Source organism: Schistocerca piceifrons, chromosome X (genome assembly GCF_021461385.2).
Source record: "Schistocerca piceifrons isolate TAMUIC-IGC-003096 chromosome X, iqSchPice1.1, whole genome shotgun sequence".
Lineage (NCBI taxonomy): Eukaryota > Metazoa > Arthropoda > Insecta > Orthoptera > Acrididae > Schistocerca > Schistocerca piceifrons.
In genome coordinates, this window is record NC_060149.1 from 48,052,236 (window position 1) to 48,079,602 (window position 27,367).

Genomic DNA, 27,367 nt, shown 5'->3' on the forward strand with positions numbered 1-27,367 from the left:
AGCTACGTCATTTGCTACGACCTAGCAAGGCGCCATTATCAATTGCTATTTATCTTGTGATGCATGTACCGTCAGACCGATGTTCACCAATTATGGATTAAAGTTAAGTATTCCAGAAGCTACGTACTATTTTTGCTACTATAAAGACCTTGTCCTGTTCCAGACCTCACGCCATCCTGCGTGAGCTTAAACGCGTGCCTTTCGGCTACCTGTCATAGTGGACTGGTTGTCTTGCCAGTCCACAAAACATTGTATCCAATATGTCTGTCGTTTTAAAGAACTTTCGAACTACTGTCCTTCACGTGCCCATTGTAGTTAACCAGTTTCCAGATATGACTAATATACTACCGTGTAGGACGCTCACAGTAGCAATAAAGTTCTGTGGCTAAAGCTCCTGACGTTCCACTAGAGAGTAGTACAAGAAACATGCTTTCAACTGGGTAACTCGTCGCTTATTCTATGTTGTGATTAGAAATACTTGTGCTATATAGAAGTTTTTACAAGGTATGTTCTGTTCCCATGTTGCCTATAATAACAGCTCTTTTGTCGGCCGGGGAGGTGCTGGCGAAATGTTGTTGATGTACACTCTAATTCACGATTAATACAATCTGTTATACACTCCTGGAAATTGAAATAAGAACACCGTGAATTCATTGTCCCAGGAAGGGGAAACTTTATTGACACATTCCTGGGGTCAGATACATCACATGATCACACTGACAGAACCACAGGCACATAGACACAGGCAACAGAGCATGCACAATGTCGGCACTAGTACAGTGTATATCCACCTTTCGCAGCAATGCAGGCTGCTATTCTCCCATGGAGACGATCGTAGAGATGCTGGATGTAGTCCTGTGGAACGGCTTGCCATGCCATTTCCACCTGGCGCCTCAGTTGGACCAGCGTTCGTGCTGGACGTGCAGACCGCGTGAGACGACGCTTCATCCAGTCCCAAACATGCTCAATGGGGGACAGATCCGGAGATCTTGCTGGCCAGGGTAGTTGACTTACACCTTCTAGAGCACGTTGGGTGGCACGGGATACATGCTGACGTGCATTGTCCTGTTGGAAGAGCAAGTTCCCTTGCCGGTCTAGGAATGGTAGAACGATGGGTTCGATGACGGTTTGGATGTACCGTGCACTATTCAGTGTCCCCTCGACGATCACCAGTGGTGTACGGCCAGTGTAGGAGATCGCTCCCCACACCATGATGCCGGGTGTTGGCCCTGTGTACCTCGGTCGTATGCAGTCCTGATTGTGGCGCTCACCTGCACGGCGCCAAACACGCATACGACCATCATTGGCACCAAGGCAGAAGCGACTCTCATCGCTGAAGACGACACGCCTCCATTCGTCCCTCCATTCACGCCTGTCGCGACACCACTGGAGGCGGGCTGCACGATGTTGGGGCGTGAGCGGAAGACGGCCTAACGGTGTGCGGGACCGTAGCCCAGCTTCATGGAGACGGTTGCGAATGGTCCTCGCCGATACCCCAGGAGCAACAGTGTCCCTAATTTGCTGGGAAGTGGCGGTGCGGTCCCCTACGGCACTGCGTAGGATCCTACGGTCTTGGCGTGCATCCGTGCGTCGCTGCGGTCCGGTCCCTGGTCGACGGGCACGTGCACCTTCCGCCGACCACTGGCGACAACATCGATGTACTGTGGAGACCTCACGCCCCACGTGTTGAGCAATTCGGCGGTACGTCCACCCGGCCTCCGGCATGCCCACTATACGCCCTCGCTCAAAGTCCGTCAACTGCACATACGGTTCACGTCCACGCTATCACGGCATGCTACCAGTGTTAAAGACTGCGATGGAGCTCCGTATGCCACGGCAAACTGGCTGACACTGATGGCGGCGGTGCACAAATGCTGCGCAGCTAGCGCCATTCGACGGCCAACACCGCGGTTCCTGGTGTGTCCGCTGTGCCGTGCGTGTGATCATCGCTTGTACTGCCCTCTCGCAGTGTCCGGAGCAAGTATGGTGGGTCTGACACACCGGTGTCAATGTGTTCTTTTTTCCATTTCCAGGAGTGTATTTTGTCAATATCATTCAACTTCCGTTGAGCCGCAACGGCTCCTGCAAAACTCCCATGCTAGTAGGGACTTCCTCTGATAGGCGCGATGGGTCTGTTTTATTGGAATAGCATATGGGCCTCATTCGGGATACTGTATTGTGTATGTATCGGTTTGTTTGGGAAAGCCCTCCGCCCTGGTAAAGAAATCACAGAACTTCTGTAGACGAAGGTGGTGTCATTTGAGAGTGTTCATCTTTGTGAGATGTGCTGAAAGAATTGTTAAGATCTCTCGAAGCAAATATACCAGATGGTCGGGTTTTGGCAGCTGTCACCCCTAGTAGAGTGGAACATATTTCTGTGGAAAGCCAAACTTTGGCACTGGTCGTATTATTTAATTTTAGGTATTGGAAATGGGGACTGAATAACAGTTACTACAACCTTATCGTTTATATCTGTATCGGTGTTCTGCATAATTCACTGTTTGTGCATTATGTGTGTAAGTACATAGCATTTCAGGTTTTTCTCTCTCACAAGGGAACCTCCCAATCGCACCCCCCTCAGATTTAGTTATAAGTTGGCACAGAGGATAGGCCTTGAAAAACTGAACACAGATCAATCGAGAAAACAAGAAGTTGGGTGGAACTACGAAAAAAAAGCAAAATATACAAACTGTGTAGTCCATGTGGAAGATATGCAACATAAAGGACTAATTGAGCCCAGCAGTGCCGTAGTCCCGTGGTTAGCGTGAGTAGCTGCGGAACGATAGGTCTTTGGTTCAAGTCTTCCCTCGAGCGAAAATTTTAATTTTTTATTTTCAGACTATTATCAAAGTTCAGGCACTCACACATAATCAACTTCGCTCTCCAAAATTCCTGGACATGTTCAGATTTGCTTGGACATATGCAGGATTTGACGGTCTACACACGGAAAAATGTGAAAACGTTAAAAACATGTTTTGATAGAGCACAGGGAAAACTGTGCGACTGTGAAACGATTGCATTCATTTGTTGCAGTTTATGTCACAAACTCATGTTTTCATCACTTTTTGGGAGTGATTATCACATCCACAAGAAAACCTAAATCGGGCAAGGTAGAAGAATCTGTTTACCCATTCGCCAAGTGTATAAGATAGGTGGGTCGATAACATATTCCTGTCACGTGACGCACATGCCGTCACCAGTGTCGTATAGAATATATCACACGTGTTTCCCTGTGGACGAATCGGTTGACGTACAACCATGTGACCAAATGTTTTCGGTTCCCATTGGAGAGGCACGTCCTTTCGTCTACTAATCGCACGGTTTTGCGGTGCGGTTGCAAAACACAGACACTAAACTTATTACAGTCAACAGAGACGTCAATGAACGAACGGACAGATCATAACTTTGCGAAAATATAGACAATAAATTTTTCACTCGAGGGAAGACTTGAACCAAGGACCTCTAGTTCCGCAGCTGCTCACGCAAACCACGGGACCGCGGCGCTCCTCAGCTCACAGTCTCCTTGATCTGGCCTATATTGCGCATGGACTACTCAGTTTGTATATTTTCCTTATTTTTTCATAGTTTCACACAACTTCTTCCTGTTTTCTCGATTGATCTGTGTTCAGTTTTTCAAGGCCTATCCACTGTACCAAATTCTAACTAAATCTGAGGGGGGTGCGATGGGGAGGTTCCCTTGTCAGTAATGATTATGTCAAAAAAGTATAAACTGGATTGCGGAACTCAGACCATCTTTTATCCTATTCCATCCCCTGTTTTGATTTCAGCAATTTCATTTTCTCCAATCGCAAATTTCTTTAAAGAAACTAGTGCTCACAGCCACAATATGGAGTTTTTCCAGATGTTTGGATTTATGCTCAGTATAAGACAAGATTTATGCTCAGTATAAGACAACACAGATAACTTCATCGTAGTGATCGTCACAAATGTTTTTCGCTGTGCACTGATGTACTAGCGGAGTACCACGTTTAGAGCTATCACTAAAATATTTAATTTCAGAGGAATTGCTGCCGATATTGTCTGTATGCACAAGCGTACCACCATTCCGATCACCTTTAGTTTTTCGAGCTGCGGATAACTACTAACTATAGCTGACATGCCAATGCTGAAATCAGTGCCAGGGTCTGACACTTATGCACACTGTCGCATATTGCAGTCTTCCACTTGGTGTGCTCGTTCAAAGGAAATAGCAGATTTAACTTTTTTTGATACCGAGGCGCTTGCCGGTGCTATCCTCTGTCGATGAGGACCTAATGCAGCGCCTTTGCTACACTGATTGCGGCGCGACCGTGCCGTTACCTGTTCTGTGGCACTCCTACCACGTAGCGCCAGCAGCTGAAAGTGTGCCGGCCGCACAATTCAAACGCCGGTCGGCTCCACTCGAACCGCGGCAGAGCCATGAAGTAAGCGAGTAGATCATCGCAGGGCGATGCCGACGACGCACCAAACTCTCAGCCGTAGCGCGCTGCTAGCATCGGTGTACGTCGATAAAGATCCTGTTCTGCTCCCGCGAGGTAACCACTCAGAAAGGTGTAGTACTCTGCGCATCGAAGATTAAGCTAGGGCCGAGCAGCAGAAGGCAGTGACAGCGCCAGCCTGGAACCGATGAACTCCACCCGAAATGATACCGCTACCGTCGTCCAATTCGCCGTCCACCGCTGCTCTGCAACCAAACGTCGCTCCCCCAGCGACCGAACTGTGCAGCTCGGTGCGTCTGGACTTGTCATCTTCTTGGTGGTTGTAGTTAGGAACATAAATTTTTTCGTTACTCAAGCTCGGCACAGACTTAGCGTTTACATCGATTGTGCTCCATAGTGGCTTGTCGAAACTTTAACTTCTCTTCCACTAGTAATATCGTCGTGCAAGGGACCTGATTATCTGTTTTCCAGTTATTCACGTTTTGCAAATCTGTGTTGTTTAATACAATGTTCAAGAATAGCTCCTCTTGGCACAGTAAATTTTCTGAAGATGTATTTAATTTCTATGGTGTTAATTGATTAGTTTTATAAGACACTTTAAGAAGCATTTTCTGTGTTAAATGTTCAGAATTGTGCGCGTTCAAGATAATCGTGGCAGTAAATATTTTCTCAGTGTAGGTTTCGAGTATCGGGTATGTGGAACAAAATAAAATGCATTACACTGCTGTTGTCTGAAGTGTCGCTGAACGCACGTACGTGCTTTTACAATTATAGCTCACGTTGTGTCTGCATGTGCTGATGTAAATATCCATGATGGTGTGACAACAGCTCTGGAGGAGAGAATTGTTGCTGTTGTTGCTATTTTTTCCTTTGCTGAGAGTTTTCGAATTTGCATCTCAAGGAAATTTATTATATTCGAACTGAGAATATATTGAAGAACTCGCCGAAAATTACGTTAATGAAATCAGTTTGTAATTTTGCAGGTCTGCATTTTTAGGCATATTGCATACAAGAGTAACCTGCACTTTTTTTCAGACACTTGTGACGTGATCAGTACCTGTCGGGGGTGGTACCCTCATGTTTTGAGTACCTCACTGTTCACATGGATATTATAAACAAATAGGAATACTTCATATAGCCTGAACGGCTCGAATACGGGTGTTTACCCTGTATAGCTCCGGGATGGAGGAAGTAGAGTAACTAGTGTCAACTGCTCGTGCGCCAATGATGTACCGAATCTGTTTGAGATTAAGAAAACCGTCTTGGGAGCAATGAGTGACTTTTGTAATAATTTTACAAATTAGAAACGATGCTTATAATGAACCTGAGACAAATATAGCCTATAAAATGCAACAATTCGCAATAAGCCTGTAATTTACTGGAAATTGTAAAGACAAGCTGCCATAAGTACTGTAATACCTAATGTTGTTGTTCTTGTGGTCTTCAGTCCAGAGACTGGTTTGATGCAGCTATCCATGCTACCCAATCCTGTACACGCTTCTTCATCTCCCAGTACCTACTGCTACCTACATCCTTCTGAATCTGCTTAGTGTATTGTTCTCTTGTTCTCCCTCTATGACATTTACCCACCGCGCTGCCCTCCAATACAAAATTGGTGATCCCTTGATGCCTCAGAACATGTCCCACCAACCGACCCCTTCTTCTAGTCAAGCTGTGTCACAAATTTCTCATCTCCCCAATTCCATTCAGTATCTCCTCATTAGTTTGCTGATTTACCGATCTAATCTTTAGCATTCTTCTGTAGCACCATAGTTAGAAAGTCTCTATTCTCTTCCTGTCCAAACTATTTTTCGTCCACGTTTCACTTCCATACATGGCTACACCCCATACAAATACTTTCAGAAACGACTTCCTGACACTTAAATCTATACTCGATGTTAACATATTTCTCTTCTTCAGAAACGCTTACCTTGCCATTGCCAGTCTACATTTTTTATCCTCTCTACTTCGACCATCATCAGTTATTTTTCTCTTCAAATTACTACTTTACGTGTCTCAGTTCCTAATCTAATTCCCTCAGCATCACCCGATTTAATTCGACTACATTCCATTATCCTCGTTTTGCTTTTGTTGATGTTCGTCCTATATTCTCCTTTCAAGACACTGTCCATTCCGCTCAGCTGCTGTTCCAGGTCTTTTTCTGTCTCTGACGGAATTACAATGTCATCGGCCACCTCAAAGGTATTATTTCTTCTCTATAGATTTTAATTTCTACTTCGAATATTTATTTTTGTTTCCTTTACTGCTTGCTCAATATACAGATTGAATAACATCGGGGATAGGCTACAACACTGTCTCACTCCCTTCCCGACCACTACTTCCCTTTCATGCCCCTCAACTCATATAACTGCCATCTGGTTTCTGTACAAATTATAAATAGCCGTTCGCTCCCTGTATTTTACCCCAACCACCTTCAGAATTTGAAAGTGGGTATTCAAGTCAAAATTGCCAAAAGTTTTCTCTAAGTCTACAAATGCTAGAAACGTAGGTTTGCCTTTCCTTAATCTATCTTCTAAGATACGTCGTAGGGTCAGTATTACCTCACGTGTTCGAACATTTCCGTCTGTGTGTAAAGAATTCGTGTTAGTATTTTGCAGTCGTGACTTATTAAACTGATACTACCGTAATTTTCTCACCTGTCAGCACCTGCTTTCCTTGGGAATTGAATTATTATATTCTTCTAGAAATGTGAGGGTATTTCGCCTGTCTCATACATCTTGCTCAGCAGATAATACAGTTTTGTCAGGGCTGGCTCTCCCAACGCTATCAGTAGCTCTAATTGAATGTTGTCTACTCCCGTGGCCGTGTTTCGACTTTGGTCTTTGAATGCTCTGTCAAACTCTTCACGCAGTATCATATCTCACATTTCATCTTCATCTACATCTTCTTCCATTTCCATAATATCGTCCTCAAGTACATCGCCCTCGTATGGACTCTCTATATACTCCCTCACCCTTTCTGGCTCTGAGCACTATGGGACTTAACATCTCAGGTCATCAGTCCCCAAGAACTTAGAACTACTTAAACCTAACTAACCTAAGGACATCACACACATCCATGCCCGAGGCAGGATTCGGACCTGCGACCGTAGCGGTCGCGCGGTTCCAGACTGAAGCGCCTAGAACCTATCGGCCATCACCCTTCCTGCTTTCCCTTATTTGCTTAGAACTGAGTTCTCATCTGAGCTCTTGATATTCATACAAGTTGTTCTCTTTTCTCCAAAGGTCTCTTTAATTTTCCTGTAGGCAGTGTCTATCTTACCCCTAGTGATATATGCTTCTACATTCTTACATTTGTCCGCTAGCAATCCCTGCTTAGCCATTTTGCACTTCATGTCGATCTCATTTTGAGACGTTTGTATTCCTTTTTGCCTGCTTCATTTACTGCATTTTTAAATTTTCTCTATTCATCAATTAAATTCAATATATCTCCTGTTACTTAAGGATTTCTACTAGCCCTTGTCTTTTTACGTACTTGATCCTCTGCTGCCTTCACTATTTCATTTCTCAGAGCTACCCATTCTTCTTCTACTGTATTTGTTTCCCCCATTATGGTCAATTGTTGCCTTATGCTCTCCCTGAAACACTGTACAACCTCCGGTTTAGTCAGTTTATCCAGATCCCATCTTCTTAAATTCCCACCTTTTCGCAGTTTCTTCAGTTTTAATCTACAGTTCATAACCAATAGATTGTGGTCAGAGTCCACATCTACCCCTGGAAATGTCTTACAATGTAAAACCTGGTTCCTAAATCTGTCTTACCATTATATAGACTATCTGATATCTACTAGTATCTCCAGGCCTCTTCCATGAATGCAACCTTCTTTCATGATTCTTGAACAAGGTGTTAGCTATGATTAAGTTATGCTCTGTGCAAACTTCTACCAGCCTGCTTCCTCTTTCGTTCCTTACCCGGATCCCATATTCACCTACTACGTTTATTTCCCTTTCTTCACCTACTATCGAATTCCAGTCACCCATGACTATTAAATTTTCGTCTCCCTTCACTGTCTGAATAATTTCTTTTATCTCATCATACATTTCATCAATCTCTTCATCATCTGCGGAGCTAGTTGGCATATAAACCTGTACCACTGTGGTAGGCGTGGGCTCCAGAAGTCTTGTTCCTTCTGCCAACGAACTTCACTAATTCCCACTATATCTAAATTTAACTTACCCATTTCCTTTTTTAAATTTTCTAACCTACGTGCTCGATTAGGGAATCTGACTTTCCACGCTCTGATCAGTAAAATGGCAGTTTTCTTCTCCTGATAACGACGTCCTCCTTAGTAGTCTCCGCACGGAGATCCGAATGGAGGACTATTTTATCTCCGGAATATTTTACCCAAGAGGACGCCATCAACCATACAGTACAGCTGCATGCCCTCGGGAAAAATTACGGCTGTAGCTTCCCCTTGCTTTCAGCCGATCGCAGTACCAGCACAGCAAGGCCGTTTTGGTTATTGTTACAAGGCCAGATCAATCAATCATCCAGACTGTTGCCACTGCAACTTCTGAAAAGGCTGCTGCACCTCTTCAGGAACCAAACGTTTCTCTGGCCTCTCAACAGATACCCCTTCGTTGTGGTTGCACCTACGGTACGGCTATCTGTATCGCTGAGACACACAATCCACCCCACCAACAGGAAGGTCCATGGTTCATATGTTGAGGCGCAGGGGATGGGGGGGGGGGGGGGGAATACCTAATGTATCAGGTGGAAAACTGCCCTGAAAGGCTGAAAGCTCCAACCGAACGTTAAGAGGTGGTGGAGAACTCTCAAATCATCACAACTATACCGCTATTTTAAAGTAGTATAATTCGCATATTTTGAATTTACCAGCACTTTTGCGACGTATCTGTCCCTCTTGATTTTTATACATCTTTTTAACTTACCACACCTAGACACTCTAGCTTTTTCCGTGCATTTTTAGTATTTTCCGTTTATTTTGCAGAGAAAAGGTGAGCTATATCTACAATTTTGTATTTTTCCGCAAAACTGGAAATTCTGTACCAAGGTGGACAAATAGGGAAATGGAATAATGTTGTGGCAGCCAATATGCATTTTTAATTAGTGGACCTCTAGAACTCTTTCTATAGCATTCGAACTGTCACCACAGATTTCCTTAACATATCAGTGGTTGGTACAAACGTAAATATTTTTCTGCAGTCAGCAATCCTTAACACGGTCAGGAAATCAATTGCATTAATTCAATCAGCAGTTGCAATAAATGATAATATTACAATGCAAATGATCAGTATCCTCGTCAGTCCACAACTTCCCAAAGTAGCGGACATTTTTAACCAGTCTCTCACTTCCAACATCTTGTGGGGCGGCGGTTAAATGTTTGTAAAAATATATTTTACTGTATAAATGATTGCATATTGAATCAGTTTCTAGCTTTTAGAATGTTGTTATTGCTGTCTTTTGCCGTTCTCAACACTGGCTCTCTATTTACTCCGTGACCCCCAGAAAGTGATTTAATAAAACTTGGAGCCAGTAAATAGATATCCTAGTGCCCACTTTACCTGAGAATGTTCTTATAGCTGCAGCTTAAAGCTCTGAGGAATTAGGAGATTGTCCGGGATTTCTAATCAAAAACGGTTTTCCAAAATAGTTGAGTATATTCTGAAATTCACTAATAAAAACCACAAGTATCCCTACAACCTAACTAACAGAACAGTTCAGAGTCTAATGCGCTGATGCAACTATAAATGTCCGAATTAAATGTTAAAAAGAATGCTCGCCATAATTTGATGAAAATATTTCATCAAACGCCACGCTAAATATTTGGTAGAATGTCTGTCCCGCGACGGCACGTGAAAAATACGACAATACGCAAACTGAAGCTAGTTAATGAAAATCATCCCAGAATTAACACTTCACATAAAATGTTTTCATGGTTCCGCGTATCTCTAGTAACTTAATACGGCACCCGAGGCTGTTTGTAGCAGATACACTGATGCGACGCGACTACCGACACAGATGGCGTGTCATTCAGCGTCTGCAGAGAACTGGGGCCTTGCTTCCTCGCGCAGTGTTCTTATATATAAAGCCGCGGTGCGGACGGCGAAGGGAACGCCTGATCTTTCCGGCTCTCTCGACTAGCCGCTGGGCTAGTAACGCACCACTTCAAGTTACATAATAATTTATAGCTTCTTTGGCTGATGGCCGAAGAAGCTCTTAATTTAAACGTGCATTCAGCACGCAGGTAAGTATTGATAATAAAATTTTGACGTGGCTAAGTTAAATACTTTGGGCGAGAGAATTAATCTAATTACCCTGCACGCAGCAGATGAGCTCTGAACTGTCCCTTTTGAGATCCGCTATCGCTATAATTTTTTAGGTATTAAAAAGAAACTTTACACATCTTCATAATCATAGCGGACCTCCAACCTATTTAAATCTAAACATCCTAGCCTTATTTACTAGCCTACTTAATCTATCTTGCTTCCTTCAGTTTTGAGACGAAAACCAGAAAATCATGAATTTCCACTAAAGTCTTAATTTGTGAAATCCAAAGTACTGTTTTTATTAAATCATTATGAAAGATGAATCTAAATATAAATTTTGAAGTCTCTAGCTCTTTTCTGTTGCGCCAATGATTTTTCCAGAAAAACGTCCAAATCTCGGAAATGGCTGAAGTTATCAAACTGATATTTAACACACATTAATTTAGTATTATTTCTGACATGCTAGAAAAGTTTTAGTTCATGTGCTTGATTTTTAAGGTATTGCGCAACATTTATGACGTCAGAGCTAGTTAAAGCAGACTGACTTGCACATAATGGAAACTGATGTGAATTTACTATAGCGTGAGTAGGCTGCTTCCCTACATCACCCTCTACTTAAATTTTCTTTTTGTTTATGAATGTTAATGAATGAAAAAAAAAATTTAACTACAAAAAGGGAAGCAAGAGTACAGTTTAACTCCCTATGAAAATTCAAAATCGAAATATAAACCTGTAGAAACATTAAAGAAAACTTATTACCTACATTAATTATTTAAATTGTAGGCATGTTCACTGCCTTTTTAAACAATGTCATTTCTCAAAATTTTAAGCAAAGTCAACGAAATATTTTGACATACATATTGCCTTAGACAAACAAACACATACAAATTGAAAAATTATAAAAATCTTAACTACATTAAATACATTTTTACATACACAAATTCAAAGAAAATAACATGACACATAAACAGATGATTATCTCTTAGCAGTCTTTTCTAAACCTGAAAGAAAAAGTTTACAAATAATTTTTACACACGTGGTTGTAGCCGCTTTGGCTGGCGTCCTACACTTCCATTCACAAGGGTAGAGGAGGGGAAGTTGCTATGGTGTGCGTCCTTCACGTTCTCTCTAAATTACATGGGGGAAAGGGGAGGGGTCACTGTGAGTTGTGTCCAAGTCACTCCACGCTTTCACGCAGCTACCAGGCTGCCATTATCTGGTTTGTCCTGTAGAACAAACAAAAAGAGTGCCTCAGACTCTGTTCACTTAATATCTAAGGGTGGATCACAATGAAATGGGGATATATACGTTTTATCCTTTGTTATTTTGCTGGAACAAAGTTAACAGAACTTTTTCAGTATTACTCTCGCGGCTACTTAACTGTCATAAAATCGTTAAACAAATGGCTCAAAACGCCTTTAGTCATGTATTAGAGAAAATTTATGCTCCTACGGCATACAATCATAAATTATTACTTCTGGGCCGGAACACTGAACCAATGCTCGGTACATTCCTGATACATTTGTATTTTAAGCACTTAACTGACTCATCTTTGATTACCTTATTCTTAGAGATAGTATGAGTATGATTAGTGGTTGTTTTCTCAGCATCTTTGTACATGTGAGTAACTTTTGGTAATAGTACAGTAGTGAGTGTTCAAAACACATTACGTTTAGTTGACTAATAAATCCACTTATTGGTCCTCTGCTGTTGTCAGTTCCACATCTGCAATTAGGTACTTACTCACTTTGAAGTGTATTTATGCGGAGCTAAAATAATGTTTTACGTCTGCCATTATGTACTTACTTACTTTGCTAGTGTGTGAACTTAAGTAATACTCACTCCATTTAAATTTAAAGCATAGGAAAGCACATTTATTTCATATCTTTAGTGTATTGCAGCTGATTAGTTTGCTCACGTGGCAATCCATTTCCACTCAATCGGACGCTGAAACCTCAGGTAGTCTCTCTCGGACCTACCACTAAAGTGCATCAAGTAATTATGGACGAGCGTAATGCTAAATTCCTTAAACCTATAGGACACCATGAGCTGCTCTGTCTCATCTAACGTAAGGGTACCTATGGTCGCATTCACGCCTCCAACTCATAACCTCAATACGTGTAGGTGTATCCTGTCACACACTACACTAAAATAATGGCCAGCTCCAACCTTATAAATATTTCAGGGACGTGTCCTTCACGTCTCAACCACAAACACTGCTCAATTCCATTACACTGCCTTTCCTTGCTATACCAGGTGAGTTTATCCTTACAACTTATCTGCATATTTTTCATAACACTAAGCAATCTCTTTTATTATTAATTAGTTAGCTCTACAGCATACACTAGGTTTCACTACCATTTCAGATCCTGCTTGTACATGAATTCATATATCTTTTTAAATTACTGTTGGTGGACCATTTCCAATAAAACAACACTTTGTAGTTACTATATTACCAGGTTTCTACACATACTTGTTACTCCAATATATTTTATCTTAATTACTTCATACTTCTCTATTGTTTGTCACTATTAGGTTTGTCACATTAGGTATTTTTTTTTCACTAATCGGTAGATAGAATGGTTACATAACTCAAGGCTTGATAGTCATAACGGAAAATTTTAGTATTTGGAAAGAAAAGGTCGAAATTTTTGAAGACAGGAAAGAGGAAGAATGAGTGAGACCTGAAAGGGAAATAAGATCTCACACAGCTGGGACTGCACAGCTGCCACACTGTGTAGAGGTTACAGAACAACCTCCTCCCTACAGCATTCATTGGTTTAATGCTGTAAAGACGAGTTAGAAATTTTAGGTGGATAGAAAAGATGAAGAGTGAGTGAGACCTGAAAGGGAAATAAGATCTCACACAGCTGGGACTGCACAACTGCCACACTGTGTAGAGGTTACAGAACAACCTCCTCCCTACAGCATTCATTAGTTTAATGCTGGCTTGATTATCATAACGGAAAATTTTGTGTTGGAAAGTAGAGGTCGAAATTTTTGGGGATAGGAAAGATGAAGAATGAGTGAGACCTGAAAGGGAAAGAAGATCTCACACAGCTGGGACTGCACAGCTGCCACACTGTGTAGAGGTTACAGAATAACCTCCTCCCTACAGCATTCAGTGGCTACCTATGAATCTGCCAGGTCGATCTGAAAATACTTTATGATGCCTTTTTAGAACCTGTCTCAGTTCTTCCTTATCGATTTCCTGCAATTTAGTTTCTATTTTGTCTAAAATAATTGCTTCTTCTTCTTCTTCTGTATTCAGCTTATTATTATTAAGATTAACACCTTCGTCCCAATACCTCCTATTTTTCAGAACTCGTATAGGCAGCTCCCAAGTTTCATGATCAATTACTACATATTTATCACTAAAAGGTACTATAATTACTCCGGTTATTGGCAAGACCATTTTTAACTGGCTTCTTTCAAAGTCAACAACACTCTGATATTTTGACAAGAAATCTATGCCAATTAAAACCTCAATACTGAGATTATTAACAATTAAACATGGATGATCAATTAAATTACCACTTATGTTAAAAGGTAGCAAAGCTTCTTGCTTTATTGTTTTTGACACCTTGCCAGTAGCACCAATTATTCTTAGTCCTGATACCCTCATTACTGTAAGCTTGTCTTTACCAGGTAATGCATCAAAGAAGGACTGAGATATTGCACTCACCTCACTTCCACTGTCTAAGAGACAACGTACATTGATACCCAACATATTTACTATTATTATAGGGTGGCTTATTCTAGGTTGTACAGGTGATTCCTCACATTCATCTAGTAGTTCCTTTTGGATTTGTCTCCAACTAAAGTGATCGACATCTGTCTTCATTACATTTAGGTCACAGTGTGTAGGGGTTTCCTGAATTACATTCTCAGCTGCTTTTTCCAGTCGGTCTATTAATTTTAAATCGAAACACCGCACGACTTCATTACATTTAGTTTGCTGAACATGACCCAAATTACTGTAGTCTGAGCGATTCTGCGCCTCCAGACCGGGTATAACATTAGTTACAGCTAAACCACTTTCACCATTATCGTCGGTTTCCTTCTCAAGTGACAACTGGTCACAGCTACTGGGTTCATCGACCCCAAACAGCCTACCCTCTACATTCCCACTTATCTCCTGTCCTAAATCTATTAGTACATTATCAACATCCTGCACAGGCACTTTAGATAAGAGCACATCACCCTCATCGTAAATATACGCATGAATTTCTTCTGCTTCTTCACCTGACAATTCAGTATTTTGTAGCTCATCCCTACTGTTACACTGCTGCGCCTTCTCTTTCTCTTCCCACTTAGAAAGCGTCTCTAACACGGTATCTATCAAATACTGTGAGTGATCTAATATTTCTGTTGTATCCTTAGATGCTACCGACACTTCATCCACATGTTCAGTTTGAGTATTCTGATCTGTCTTACCAATTCCCTTAACTACTGGCTTAGGAAAAGTAACCGCCTGGTGAGCGCCAGTGTCCTCATAGACGGGAACTAGTTTTCCTGCCTCGGCATACTACGGTTTCCTTTAGTTTCATTATAGTTAGCTGGCATAGCCTTACTTTCCGTACTGTTGTTTACATGCATATTTCTGTTTGGAACAAAATTATTATCCCTTGGACGCCATTGTTGGTTCTGATAATTATTTCCCCAATTCCTACCTCTCTTAGGATGGTGAACACCTACTGTTCTGATGTTTACATTGCCATTTTGCTCGTTCCTAAAATTACTATTATTATTATTGGCATTACGGTTATTACGTGCTTGCTCCTCATTGGCAGCAACACGTTCTACACGTTCCAAATATTCAATGAAACGATCCAGATTGTCTCTAGGGGCTGATATAATTCTAGTTTGCCAGTACCATGGCAGTTTAGCTTCCAGACCTAGTATAATCATTTCTGGTTTTAGCTTTTCCGCCAAATGTGACAAACGTGAAATCCATGACCTAGCAAACTCTTTAATTGATTCCTTGCCTGCATTGAAGCGTTTCCCACTCCAAAATTCTCTCAATACTTCATTTTGCTTATTGCTCGACCAATACTCATTAATAAAAGCTGTTTTAAATTCCGCTAATGTTTTACATTTCAACATAACATCAGCTGACCAACGCATGGCGTCACCTGCTAAATGGCTTCTAATAAATGAGATTTTCTCTCGCTCAGACCAAGTTGGTGGAATCACATCTTCAAAATCGTTCCAGAAATCTAGCGGGTGGATATTTTTATCTGGATCGAACCGCAAGAACTGCCGACACCCGATAAAAGCGGCGTTTGCAGCTACAACTTGTTGTATACTACCATTACCAGAAGTTACTGAAGCTACTTTACTCTCAATGTTAGCAATGTTAGTACTGATATTTTCTACTTTCATTTCAACATTATCTACTCTTTGCACAATATGAGTAGTATCACTTTTGATTGCATCTACGTCTGCTTGACATACGTTTACTTTTACATTAACATCTTTAAATTTATCTGAGCACAGTTCAGACTCCGCCTCGATCTTTTCTGTTAACTTGTGCTCCAGCTTCGCATCTTCCATTTGGAAGTCTTTGCGAACCTCAGCGACTTCGGATTTTATTGTCTTATACATTTCAGAAAATTGTTGAGCAACCTTTTTCTTAATATCCTCATGATTGCAATCAATTTTATTATTCAAACTGTCTAGATCCTCTTTCAACTTATTGCAACCAGCCTTGAAAGTATCGTCCATTACCTCCAATCGTTTATTAAAATTTGTTTGGCTGGACACAATCTCAGACTTTAATTCAGCATTACTGTTTTTGACCTCACTTATTTCAGACTTTAATTCAGCTGTCATTCTAGCATTACTGGCTGACATTTTTGCATTACTGGCAGCTATTGCTTGTAATATAACATTTAAATCAACAGCCCCAGCATCTTTGGGTTGCTCACTGGCGGGTTTTTCATCACACTCAGGTGACATAAAACTAGCTCCAATACCCTAATCATCAAAATTAAATGAAACTTCTGATTGATTAGTCATCTCTAACTTCTCCTTCTTAAACTCTACCATTTCTGATGACTGTTTCATTTTTAGTTCATCAGAGAAACTATCATCCAATAAATTTACAATTTCTACTTTCCGCTTTACTACAGGGGTCTCTATTATTGAATCATTGCCCCTTCGCACACTACTGTCAGGAGACAATACTTCATTTTTCACTTTAACATTACTACTTTCATGCATGTTTACCCTTGAACCGTTGTCTGAATTTACAGTTCCCTCAACAGACATAGGTTCTAATTTAAGTTTAAACTCAGTTTCTTTTGGCGGTTCCATCGCCAACAGTCTTTTAGTGCAGGTTAGTAAAATTTTTAACAGCTTTTCACTTAACTTAGTTCCTTCTGCACGACGTATGGCGTTGCCGGCGCGGCGTACCAGGATTCCTGATGCGACGTGGCACGTTGAACTGCAGACGGCTCTCCGACGGCTGTTGTGTGTTTGCGTGGCCCGCAATTGCAGGCTCTGCGTCGGCTGCTCCAGCGGACGACTGCGGTACGGCGAAACTGGCTTCTCGCGATGCTGGCAGCACCGCTAGACTCAGTGCCAGCTCCGTCAATCCAGATGCGTTGTTAATCCAATTGCGTCGTCCACATGAACACGTAACACTTTCACTGTTTTATACTCAGTTGCGTGTCGCATTCCACTCGCGAATCCGAATAGTTAAAAATCACTTTCACTTAGTTGATTTCCCGGCCGATGCACCATATGTGGGGCGGCGTGTGTAAAAGTTTGTAAAAATATAATTTTCTGTATAAATGCTTGCATATTGAATCAGTTTCTAGCTTTTAGAATGTTGTTATTGCTGTCTTTTGCCGTTCTCAACACTGGCTCTCTATTTACTCCGTGACCCCCAGAAAGTGATTTAATAAAACTTGGAGCCAGTAAATAGATATCCTAGTGCCCACTTTACCTGAGAATGTTCTTATAGCTGCAGCTTAAAGCTCTGAGGAATTAGGAGATTGTCCGGGATTTCTAATCAAAAACGGTTTTCCAAAATAGTTGAGTATATTCTGAAATTCACTAATAAAAACCACAAGTATCCCTACAACCTAACTAACAGAACAGTTCAGAGTCTAATGCGCTGATGCAACTATAAATGTCCGAATTAAATGTTAAAAAGAATGCTCGCCATAATTTGATGAAAATATTTCATCAAACGCCACGCTAAATATTTGGTAGAATGTCTGTCCCGCGACGGCACGTGAAAAATACGACAATACGCAAACTGAAGCTAGTTAATGAAAATCATCCCAGAATTAACACTTCACATAAAATGTTTTCATGGTTCCGCGTATCTCTAGTAACTTAATACGGCACCCGAGGCTGTTTGTAGCAGATACACTGATGCGACGCGACTACCGACACAGATGGCGTGTCATTCAGCGTCTGCAGAGAACTGGGGCCTTGCTTCCTCGCGCAGTGTTCTTATATATAAAGCCGCGGTGCGGACGGCGAAGGGAACGCCTGATCTTTCCGGCTCTCTCGACTAGCCGCTGGGCTAGTAACGCACCACTTCAAGTTACATAATAATTTATAGCTTCTTTGGCTGATGGCCGAAGAAGCTCTTAATTTAAACGTGCATTCAGCACGCAGGTAAGTATTGATAATAAAATTTTGACGTGGCTAAGTTAAATACTTTGGGCGAGAGAATTAATCTAATTACCCTGCACGCAGCAGATGAGCTCTGAACTGTCCCTTTTGAGATCCGCTATCGCTATAATTTTTTAGGTATTAAAAAGAAACTTTACACATCTTCATAATCATAGCGGACCTCCAACCTATTTAAATCTAAACATCCTAGCCTTATTTACTAGCCTACTTAATCTATCTTGCTTCCTTCAGTTTTGAGACGAAAACCAGAAAATCATGAATTTCCACTAAAGTCTTAATTTGTGAAATCCAAAGTACTGTTTTTATTAAATCATTATGAAAGATGAATCTAAATATAAATTTTGAAGTCTCTAGCTCTTTTCTGTTGCGCCAATGATTTTTCCAGAAAAACGTCCAAATCTCGGAAATGGCTGAAGTTATCAAACTGATATTTAACACACATTAATTTAGTATTATTTCTGACATGCTAGAAAAGTTTTAGTTCATGTGCTTGATTTTTAAGGTATTGCGCAACATTTATGACGTCAGAGCTAGTTAAAGCAGACTGACTTGCACATAATGGAAACTGATGTGAATTTACTATAGCGTGAGTAGGCTGCTTCCCTACAATCTTCCCAACATACTGGAACGGGAACCTATAAAACCCTTACCTAAGAAAGGATATGCCAAACAGCTCTCCAGCTACAGGCCCATTTGCTTTCCACTAGCATTAAGTAAAAATTTAGAATACATTGTTCACGAACAGCTTTCTAATTACTTAACATCCAGTCCCCATTTAGATGATTACCATTCTGGATCGTCGCATGGAAACGGGTCTTATAAATGTTACAGACGAAGTGAAAGAAGCAATGGAAAAATAAGAGGCGACTATTATGTGGTATTTGGATTTCACCAAAGCTTTCGACGCTACCGACTTTGACATTCTATTTGCGAAATTGCAAAGCCAAAATTTTTCTTCGAGTGCTATACGATACTTCCACTCATACCTTACACCTCGCTAGAAGTATGTAATGATTGGAGCAAAAAGTTCACATGGTGGAATCAATACTAGGCCCATCAGATTTCTCATTATACCGTGATGATGTGTCGACTGATCTCTCCCATCGGAAATATCACTTATAAGCTGACGACTTTCATTTGTACCTAAGAGAAAAACAACAAACCTGTACGGAACACAGAACAGAGACCTGTTCTAAATAAAGTAAAATCCTTCCTTGATCTCTAGATAAACTTGCCATATTCTCTTATCCTTTACTCACGAGGTGACATTGAAACATCCCCTTTGAAAAAGTAATGATATACTGTGCTGATCAACCTCTTACATTATTTGATTTTCAAACAGCTGAGCAGAACTTAACCTACTCAGACGTTTCGATCTTTGCTTATTCTGATCAACACTAATCTGACACACAAAATTTTAAGCGCAACGCAATCTAACTTTCAATTATCTTTACAAAAGAATGGCCCTGACTAACAATAACCTATACCTTTCATGAATCACTTACCTCACAAAAATCTTCGTTACTCGAACTACTGCAATACAGCGAGCGCCAATATTAACAGCTAAATAAAAGATTCTAAATACTGAAGGCACTAACTACTGATAGGCATATTTAGCAAATCAAAGATTTTGATAGAGAACAAACACTGTATTTACCTTAATAGTGTTAAAAAGTCATTATATATATATATATATATATATATATATATATATATATATATATATATATATATATATATATATACTTACTTATCGCGAATGGACCCAGAAGGATCACGCAAAGCTTTCTGACGTCGTTTCTTCCATACTTCTTTCATTCGTTCTCCATGTTTTCATTTTCTTTCTTCTGTCCATTTTGTTCCTGGTCTCTTTAGTGCTTCCTTCTCCGACAATACAATCCACTTTTCCACCTTATTTCTAAAAGTTTTTCAATCTTTGACATCTTTAAGTTCAATATTTGCTTTTTGTAAATCTAATTTTACTTGGCTAATCCATGGTGTTGTTGATTTGACTTTTTCTATGTAGGTGAGAATTCTGTTGGTGAGTCGTGTGGGGGGAAGTCTAGTGACATGTCCATAAAATTTTAATCTTCGCCTTCTTATGTCTGCTGCCAGGTTTGATATAGTTTCTGTGGTTCTTCTTGATTGTATCCGGTATCCTTCTTCTGTTAATTTTGGACCTAAAATCTTTCTCATAATTTTGCGTTCTTCTTTTAGTATTTTTTCTAAATCACATTTTGTGTGGAGTGTGAGCGTTTCACTAGCATATAGTGCTGCTGGCTTAATTACTGCGCAGTAGTGTCTGATTTTTGTGTTCGAGGAGATGCATTTTTTATTGTATATTTCATGTGTCATACCATATGCTCTCTTCATTTTCTGTTGTCTGATCTTCTGTGCAACTTTCTCTCCTCCGGTTGGCTCCAAAATTTCACCTAGGTATTTAAAATGTTTTACTCTCTCTCTCTCTCTCTCTCTCTCTCTATATATATATATATATATATATATATATATATATATATATATATATATCAGTTCATGACATCCAGTCTTGCAAATTTACTGTCTCTGATGAACACACGTCCAGATCATCCGCCCTCAAAACTCCACCATCTCTCTCCCCACATCCACCACTGCTGGCGGCTCACCTCCAACTGCACAAGGACACACGTCCAGATCGTACGCTCTCAAAATTCTGCCTCTGCCATCTCTCTTCACACATCCACCACTGCTGGCGGCTCACTTCCAACGGAGCAACGCTACGCGCTGGTCACATCCAACTGCCCAACACTACAATGGCAAATATTCCAACAATGCAAACCAGCCACAGACTGCACACACCACAGCCAGTGATTTTCATACAGAGTGCTACGTGGCGTTACCAACATGAAAACCTAAACAGCCTACTTACAACATTTCTGCAACGTAGGCTATAAGGTTGGGTCGTTGTTACCTCTATGTGTAACCCGATGCTGAAGGTGCAAATCATTTGGAATTTGGAACTTAACTTATATAAGAATAATTTATACAATTTTCAGTGTTGTTGAAATAATCTTCCTGATTTTATTGCACTAAACAATTCCTGCAGTACTGTACTTTTATCACAGAAAATCACAAACATTTGTGTAATTTTTTTTAAATATTACATGTAAAACTGAATTTTAAATTCATAAAAATTTTAGTATCTCTGCAGCAAGTAGCTGTCCACATAAAACAAATTTCCGTGGTTTGAACCTGCACATAAAAATAACACCACGATAGATTTAAAAATAATGTCTGCAAAACTGATATTCTATGCTGCGATCGCCATTCTCTTTAACACCTCTCAGAACACGATTTATTTTAGCGAACACTTGAAGTATTTTATTGGAGAAACAGAAAGGTCACCATCACAGCTGCTCCGAAGTTATTCCTCTGAATGACCACCGTGCTCGCTAACCGAACTGTGATCATTGGTTATCATGAAAGAGTCGCCTTTTTCGTCTGTTTCTTGATCTATATGACTGAAATCACCTTCCATCCACCGACTAACGATGCCATCGGACTTAGGTTCTTTAAAATTGACAAATTGACAAATTTAGTAATACACTGTAGAAAACAGATACGTAGTTCACAACGCGTGGTCTAGGAGACCTCAAGACGTGTAAATAACAAGTGTCAACAACAAAAACAGAAGGCGATAACGCAGCAGGCACTTAAACATTATAGGTTTGACGATTTATTGTGGGCAGAGGCAGTTTAGAATATTCCTCTGGAAATGACCTTGGAGTGCGGATTCGAAAATTTTCGCGCAATTAGGGAGACCACACCTCGTCAATTAGGGGCTAAAACATTTTCTATCTTAAGAATTCGACTCTTTCTCATAAAACGTCTTCAAATATGCTAAACTAATCAAATACCATTCCTGAAGCCTTTTATTATTAGTTTTAGTATTACTCGTGCCAATTATTATGATTAATGGTATGAACACTATTAATGTTTTGTAATGTATGTTATATGTGTTGTTCCTGGTCAGATGTAAGAAAGGTACTTAAGGTCCTCATCTACTCTCGCTAAATAAATAGGCAATTAATAAATAAACGTACCATGTGTGATACACCAAACGTGAAAAGTATAATATATATTTTATTCATTAGATATTTCAAGAATTTATCTTCGTACCATGAAGTTAATTTTGTTGGTAGAGGAAGATACTGTACAGAGAAGTGAGTAATAAATATGGCTACTTCGCGAGACAGATCAGCAGTCTGTCTAGTGGACTGCAACACGTTGTAGTCGCATCCAGTTGGGTGAATGTGGCTAACAGTGGCAACAATTTGGATTCTGCCGCTGTAGATAATCTGACAGGGATTCCGTAAAGACCCGGCAGCACCAAGTCTTTGATGAAATTTCAGCCGTTCTTTAGAGGGATTATCAGAACTTTCCATATTATTAGACTCCTCACTGATATAATTAATCGCTATTCTCGATTGATGTAAAGTTGAGGTTTCTTATCCGTCAATGAGAATTTCCTGAAACTTTTTGAGCTTCGTTGTTACTTCTGGATTTGTGTGGCCACAATATTGGTAGTTGCTTTGCAAGTCCTGGGGATATTTTCGTTCCGTCGTCACAATAACTGCCTCGATACTCTTACACTGCATTCACTGATAGCTGTGCATAATCGAAATACATGAAAGTGATTGAATATAGGAAGCGTAGATATTTGAATGCGATATCCTCCCTGGATTACATACTGAAAGCTTAAAATTAGTCAGTAATAATACACCGTCGTACGTTGCAGTATTTTATCTTCCCATGTACATGCAAGGTGTTTTGTAGCTGAATTTTTCAGAAAGTAACTAATATTTCTCAGAGTTAAATATCGTTCTGAAAATCAACTTCATTCATGTGAAAAATGTGTGTCGTCTGTATCGCTCAAGAGTTTTCCACAGCCGCATTCACACTTAGCTAATTATGCAACGCTTCTCTTCTTACAGAGCCATCGCTGGCCTGAGTGGCCGAGCGGTTAAAGGCGCTACAGTCTGGAACCGCACGACCGCTACGGTCGCAGGTTTGAATCCTGCCTCGGGCATGGATGTGTGTGATGTCCTTAGGTTAGTTAAGTTTAAGTAGTTCTAAGTTCTAGGGGACTTATGACCACAGCAGTTGAGTCCCTTAGTGCTCAGAGCCATTTGAACTTACAGAGCCATCGTTAATGTGAGAGTGGAAATCTGGCACATGAATGTCTGTAAATACATTATCATGGTTATTTTTATATTTGTTGCTACATTTTCTGGCTGATGACTGGTCATGCCGCTCTACACGTAGTCTATTGTGTACACTCAAAAGAGTGTTTTTGGAGCTACTATGTATCAATTCGGGACGTGTGATGGGTTGTATTGTCCTGCTGGAATTGCCCAAGTCCATCGGAATGCACAATGGACATGAATTAATGCAGGTCATCAGACTGCATGCTTACGTACGTGTCACCTGTCAGAGTCGTATCTAGACATATCAGGGGTCCCATATCACTCCAACTGCACACGGCCAGCACCATTACAGAGCCTCCACCAACTTGAACAGACCCCTGCTGACATGCAGGATCCATGGATTCATGAGGTTGTCTCCACACCCGTACACGTCCATCCGTCGATACAATTTGAAACGGGACTCGTCCGACCAGGCAACATGTTTCCAGCCATCAACAGTCCAATGTTGGTGTTGATGACCCCAGGCGAGGCGTAAAACTTTGTGTCATACAGTTATCAAGGGTACACGAGTAGGCATTCGGCTCCGAAAGCCCAATCGATGATGTTTCGTTGAATGGGTTGCACGGTGACACTTGTTGATGGCCCAGGATTGAAATCTGCAGCAGTTTGGGAAAGGTTACACTTCTGTCATGTTCAAAGATTCTCTTCAGTCGCCATCGGTCCCGTTCTTGTACGATCTTTTTCCGCGCGCAGAGATGTGGGAGGTCTGATGTTTTACCGGATTCCTGACAATCACGGCACACTCGTGAGTTGGTCGTACGAGAAAATCCCCACTTCACTGCTACCTCGGAGATACTGTGCCCCATCGCTTGTGCGCCGACTATATCGCCACGTTCAGACTCACTTAAATCTTGTTAACCTACCATTGGAGCAGCAGTATTCGATCTAAAAAACTGCTCCAGACACTGCTTGTCCTATAGGATGTGGTTTGAGAGAGAGTAGTTAAGAGTTTTACAAATGCTGACCCAAATATAAATTTTTTCCCCAGGTTCTGATAAGTTATGTTTGTTTCGTGGTCATGAGGCTACACAACTTTCATTATCAAACAAATCATCTGACTCCCTAACTAACTAACCAAACATCCTACTTACCGACGAGTGAATTCATTTATTATTTATCCGTAACCATTTTCCATGTACAAATCAGAACATGGATTTTCATGAATTACAGCGTCAACAACCAAGAATCAAAACAAACGTTGAAGACAAAATGTACGTAGTGTTTTATGTGGAATCTGATTCTGCAATAAATAATGGGGGTTCCCATTTGAAATTTTAAAGTTGCCTCCTGCCCCACCCCCCCCCCCAAGGAGCTATGGTGGCAGGCTAATTTTAGCACCAGCAGATGTCCCCCTCGAAAATAATCAACTTTGGATTCTACACATTTTTTCATGTGAAGCTTATTTTTCGATTTATTCTGGTACAAATTCTCTTCATTTGAGTTTAATAACTTTTCATAAGTAATCCGATCTGCCTAAATCTCAGAACTCTTCTGTAGTACAAAATGTTGAAATGTTTCATTATCTTATTATTTGCACTACAGATCATCCACGTCCAACTTTTTTACAAGGCAACAATCCAGGTAAGTATCTTTAGAAAAGACCACGTAACACTCGCATTCAAAATCGATGTTAACAAATCCCTTTCTTTAAAAATCACTGTTTATGCTATTGCCAGTCTGGATTTTACATCTTCTGTACCTCTGACATCGTCAGTTGTTTTGCTACTGTTCCCAAGTATTAAAACTTGAGCTACTTTTACCATCTCATTTCCTTATCCAATTCTCTCAGTACGGTCTGATTTCATTCTAAAACACTCCGTTATCAATGTTTTACCTTCCTGTATGTTCATCTTTTAACCGTATTTCGAGAAACTATAAATTTCTATCAACTGATATTTCCATGTAACTTGCTGTCTTGGGTCAAATTAAAATGCTTACGGCTAATTTTAAACATTCCCCAGTTTCTTTCTCTATATACAAGCACTGAGGACAGGCTACAAACTTGCCCCCTCCCTTCACAATTTGTGTCTCCCTTTCATAAAATTTGATACTTGTTGTTACAGTCTTGTTCCTGACAAAATTGTCTTTGACGTGGCGTATGTCTAGCTGAGTAAATGTTTCATGAAACACTAAAAATTGTGTCAAGACTAAAGTAAGAAACATGTATGTACATCTTCGGTGTTTTATGTGATTAGTAGGCTAGAATCTAAGATTAAATTATACAGATACTCATCTGAAGTAATTATGCTCTATTTTATTGAACAATAAACTTTGTTGATCTGCCCACATTTTAAAAAACAAAACCTAGTTTAAACAAAAATGTTCAGAATGAACTAAACATTGCCTTATTTTTTGAATATCTTTTCACGATTCCTTCTAGGGATACAAAATATTATTAAGAGCTGTAGTTTATGTCTCAAATTATAATAATTAGTATTAAACCACTGCTTTTATTAACTACGTTAAATATTTTCCTTGTCCTTACTCTGAATCATTTTCATGTTCAGTTCGTTAAGAAATTATTTCTTTGTAGAAATCCTAATGCCCTTGAGGCATTTAGATATCGATTTTCATCAGATCTTCAATCTTCGCTCTTTTGATGAGAATATTTCGGCAAGGATATGATTATGATGATGGTGGTGCAGACGTCTTTGAAGTAAGACCCACGGAAAAAGCATGGGACACCAAACCATTTGTTATTGAATACATCTTGATGTAAACGTTACTGATTGAAATTTAAATTCTTTCGCTTCTGGGTTGGCTTTTCGTCTCTTCAGACACTAAACACTAATTTAGCGCAATTCCTTCCAGAACTTGAAACCTAGAACGTCTCTGGTTGCCACCTCCCTTACCAAAAATTTTCCTTGTACAGAACTCTCTATAATATGACTAGTAGCCTCATGAATTGAATAATTCTTACTTTTTTTTTTACTTACTTGGTAATGTTTTCAATATCTGTCACAAGATGAAACACTGTGACTTCTCTTTGGCAAAAATAATTGTCCTTTCTTACCTGTGTCTGTGAGTGGGGAAGATACCGTGGAAGTGCTTGATTTTTATTTTAGCTTGTAAAGTTATCAGAAAATAAACGGTGCTCTGTTTTATCTTGGTACACCTGTTTAAGAAAATGTAATAAAAATAACGGACACTTTCCGGGGACTTTCTGCCATTGCTTTCATGGTATTCTTACAAGGTACTCTTTCTCTCTTTATTTTACTGATGCAAAATATACTAACAGTAAGAGCTCTTCAATAAAAAATCTCCTGAATTAGAGTCTATGGTAAGTTTATAGTGTGCCTGTAGTCAATTGCGATGGAAGAAACAAGCCTTTTTTCTGCCCTTGAGAAGTAATTCAATCGTCAGTTTACAGTAAAACTTTCTACGTCTACATTTATTTGTTAATAGTTCGGCTACAGCTGTCCTTTACAGCGATCTCACTAAAACGGTGAGATTAAATTCCATATATTGAAGGCAGTCCACCTCGTTTTCATTTTACGTGACTGGTCCGGATAATCTCCACTATAAATGCTATCATGATCACTGATTTTGTCATATGATGTGAACTAACTGCGAACTGAACAATGATAAAGTCAAAGGTCAGAAAATAGGCAGCAAAATGAAACCACTATTTACAGTGCTGCCAACAGATTTACTGTATTTTAAGGAGGCGGAAGTCAGTGACATACGCCAAATCAAGAACAATTGCAGTCTTTCGCCAGAGTTTTCCGCTCATAGTGAGGTATTACACACGCCACTTTAAAAGTAATATTTCGAAACTA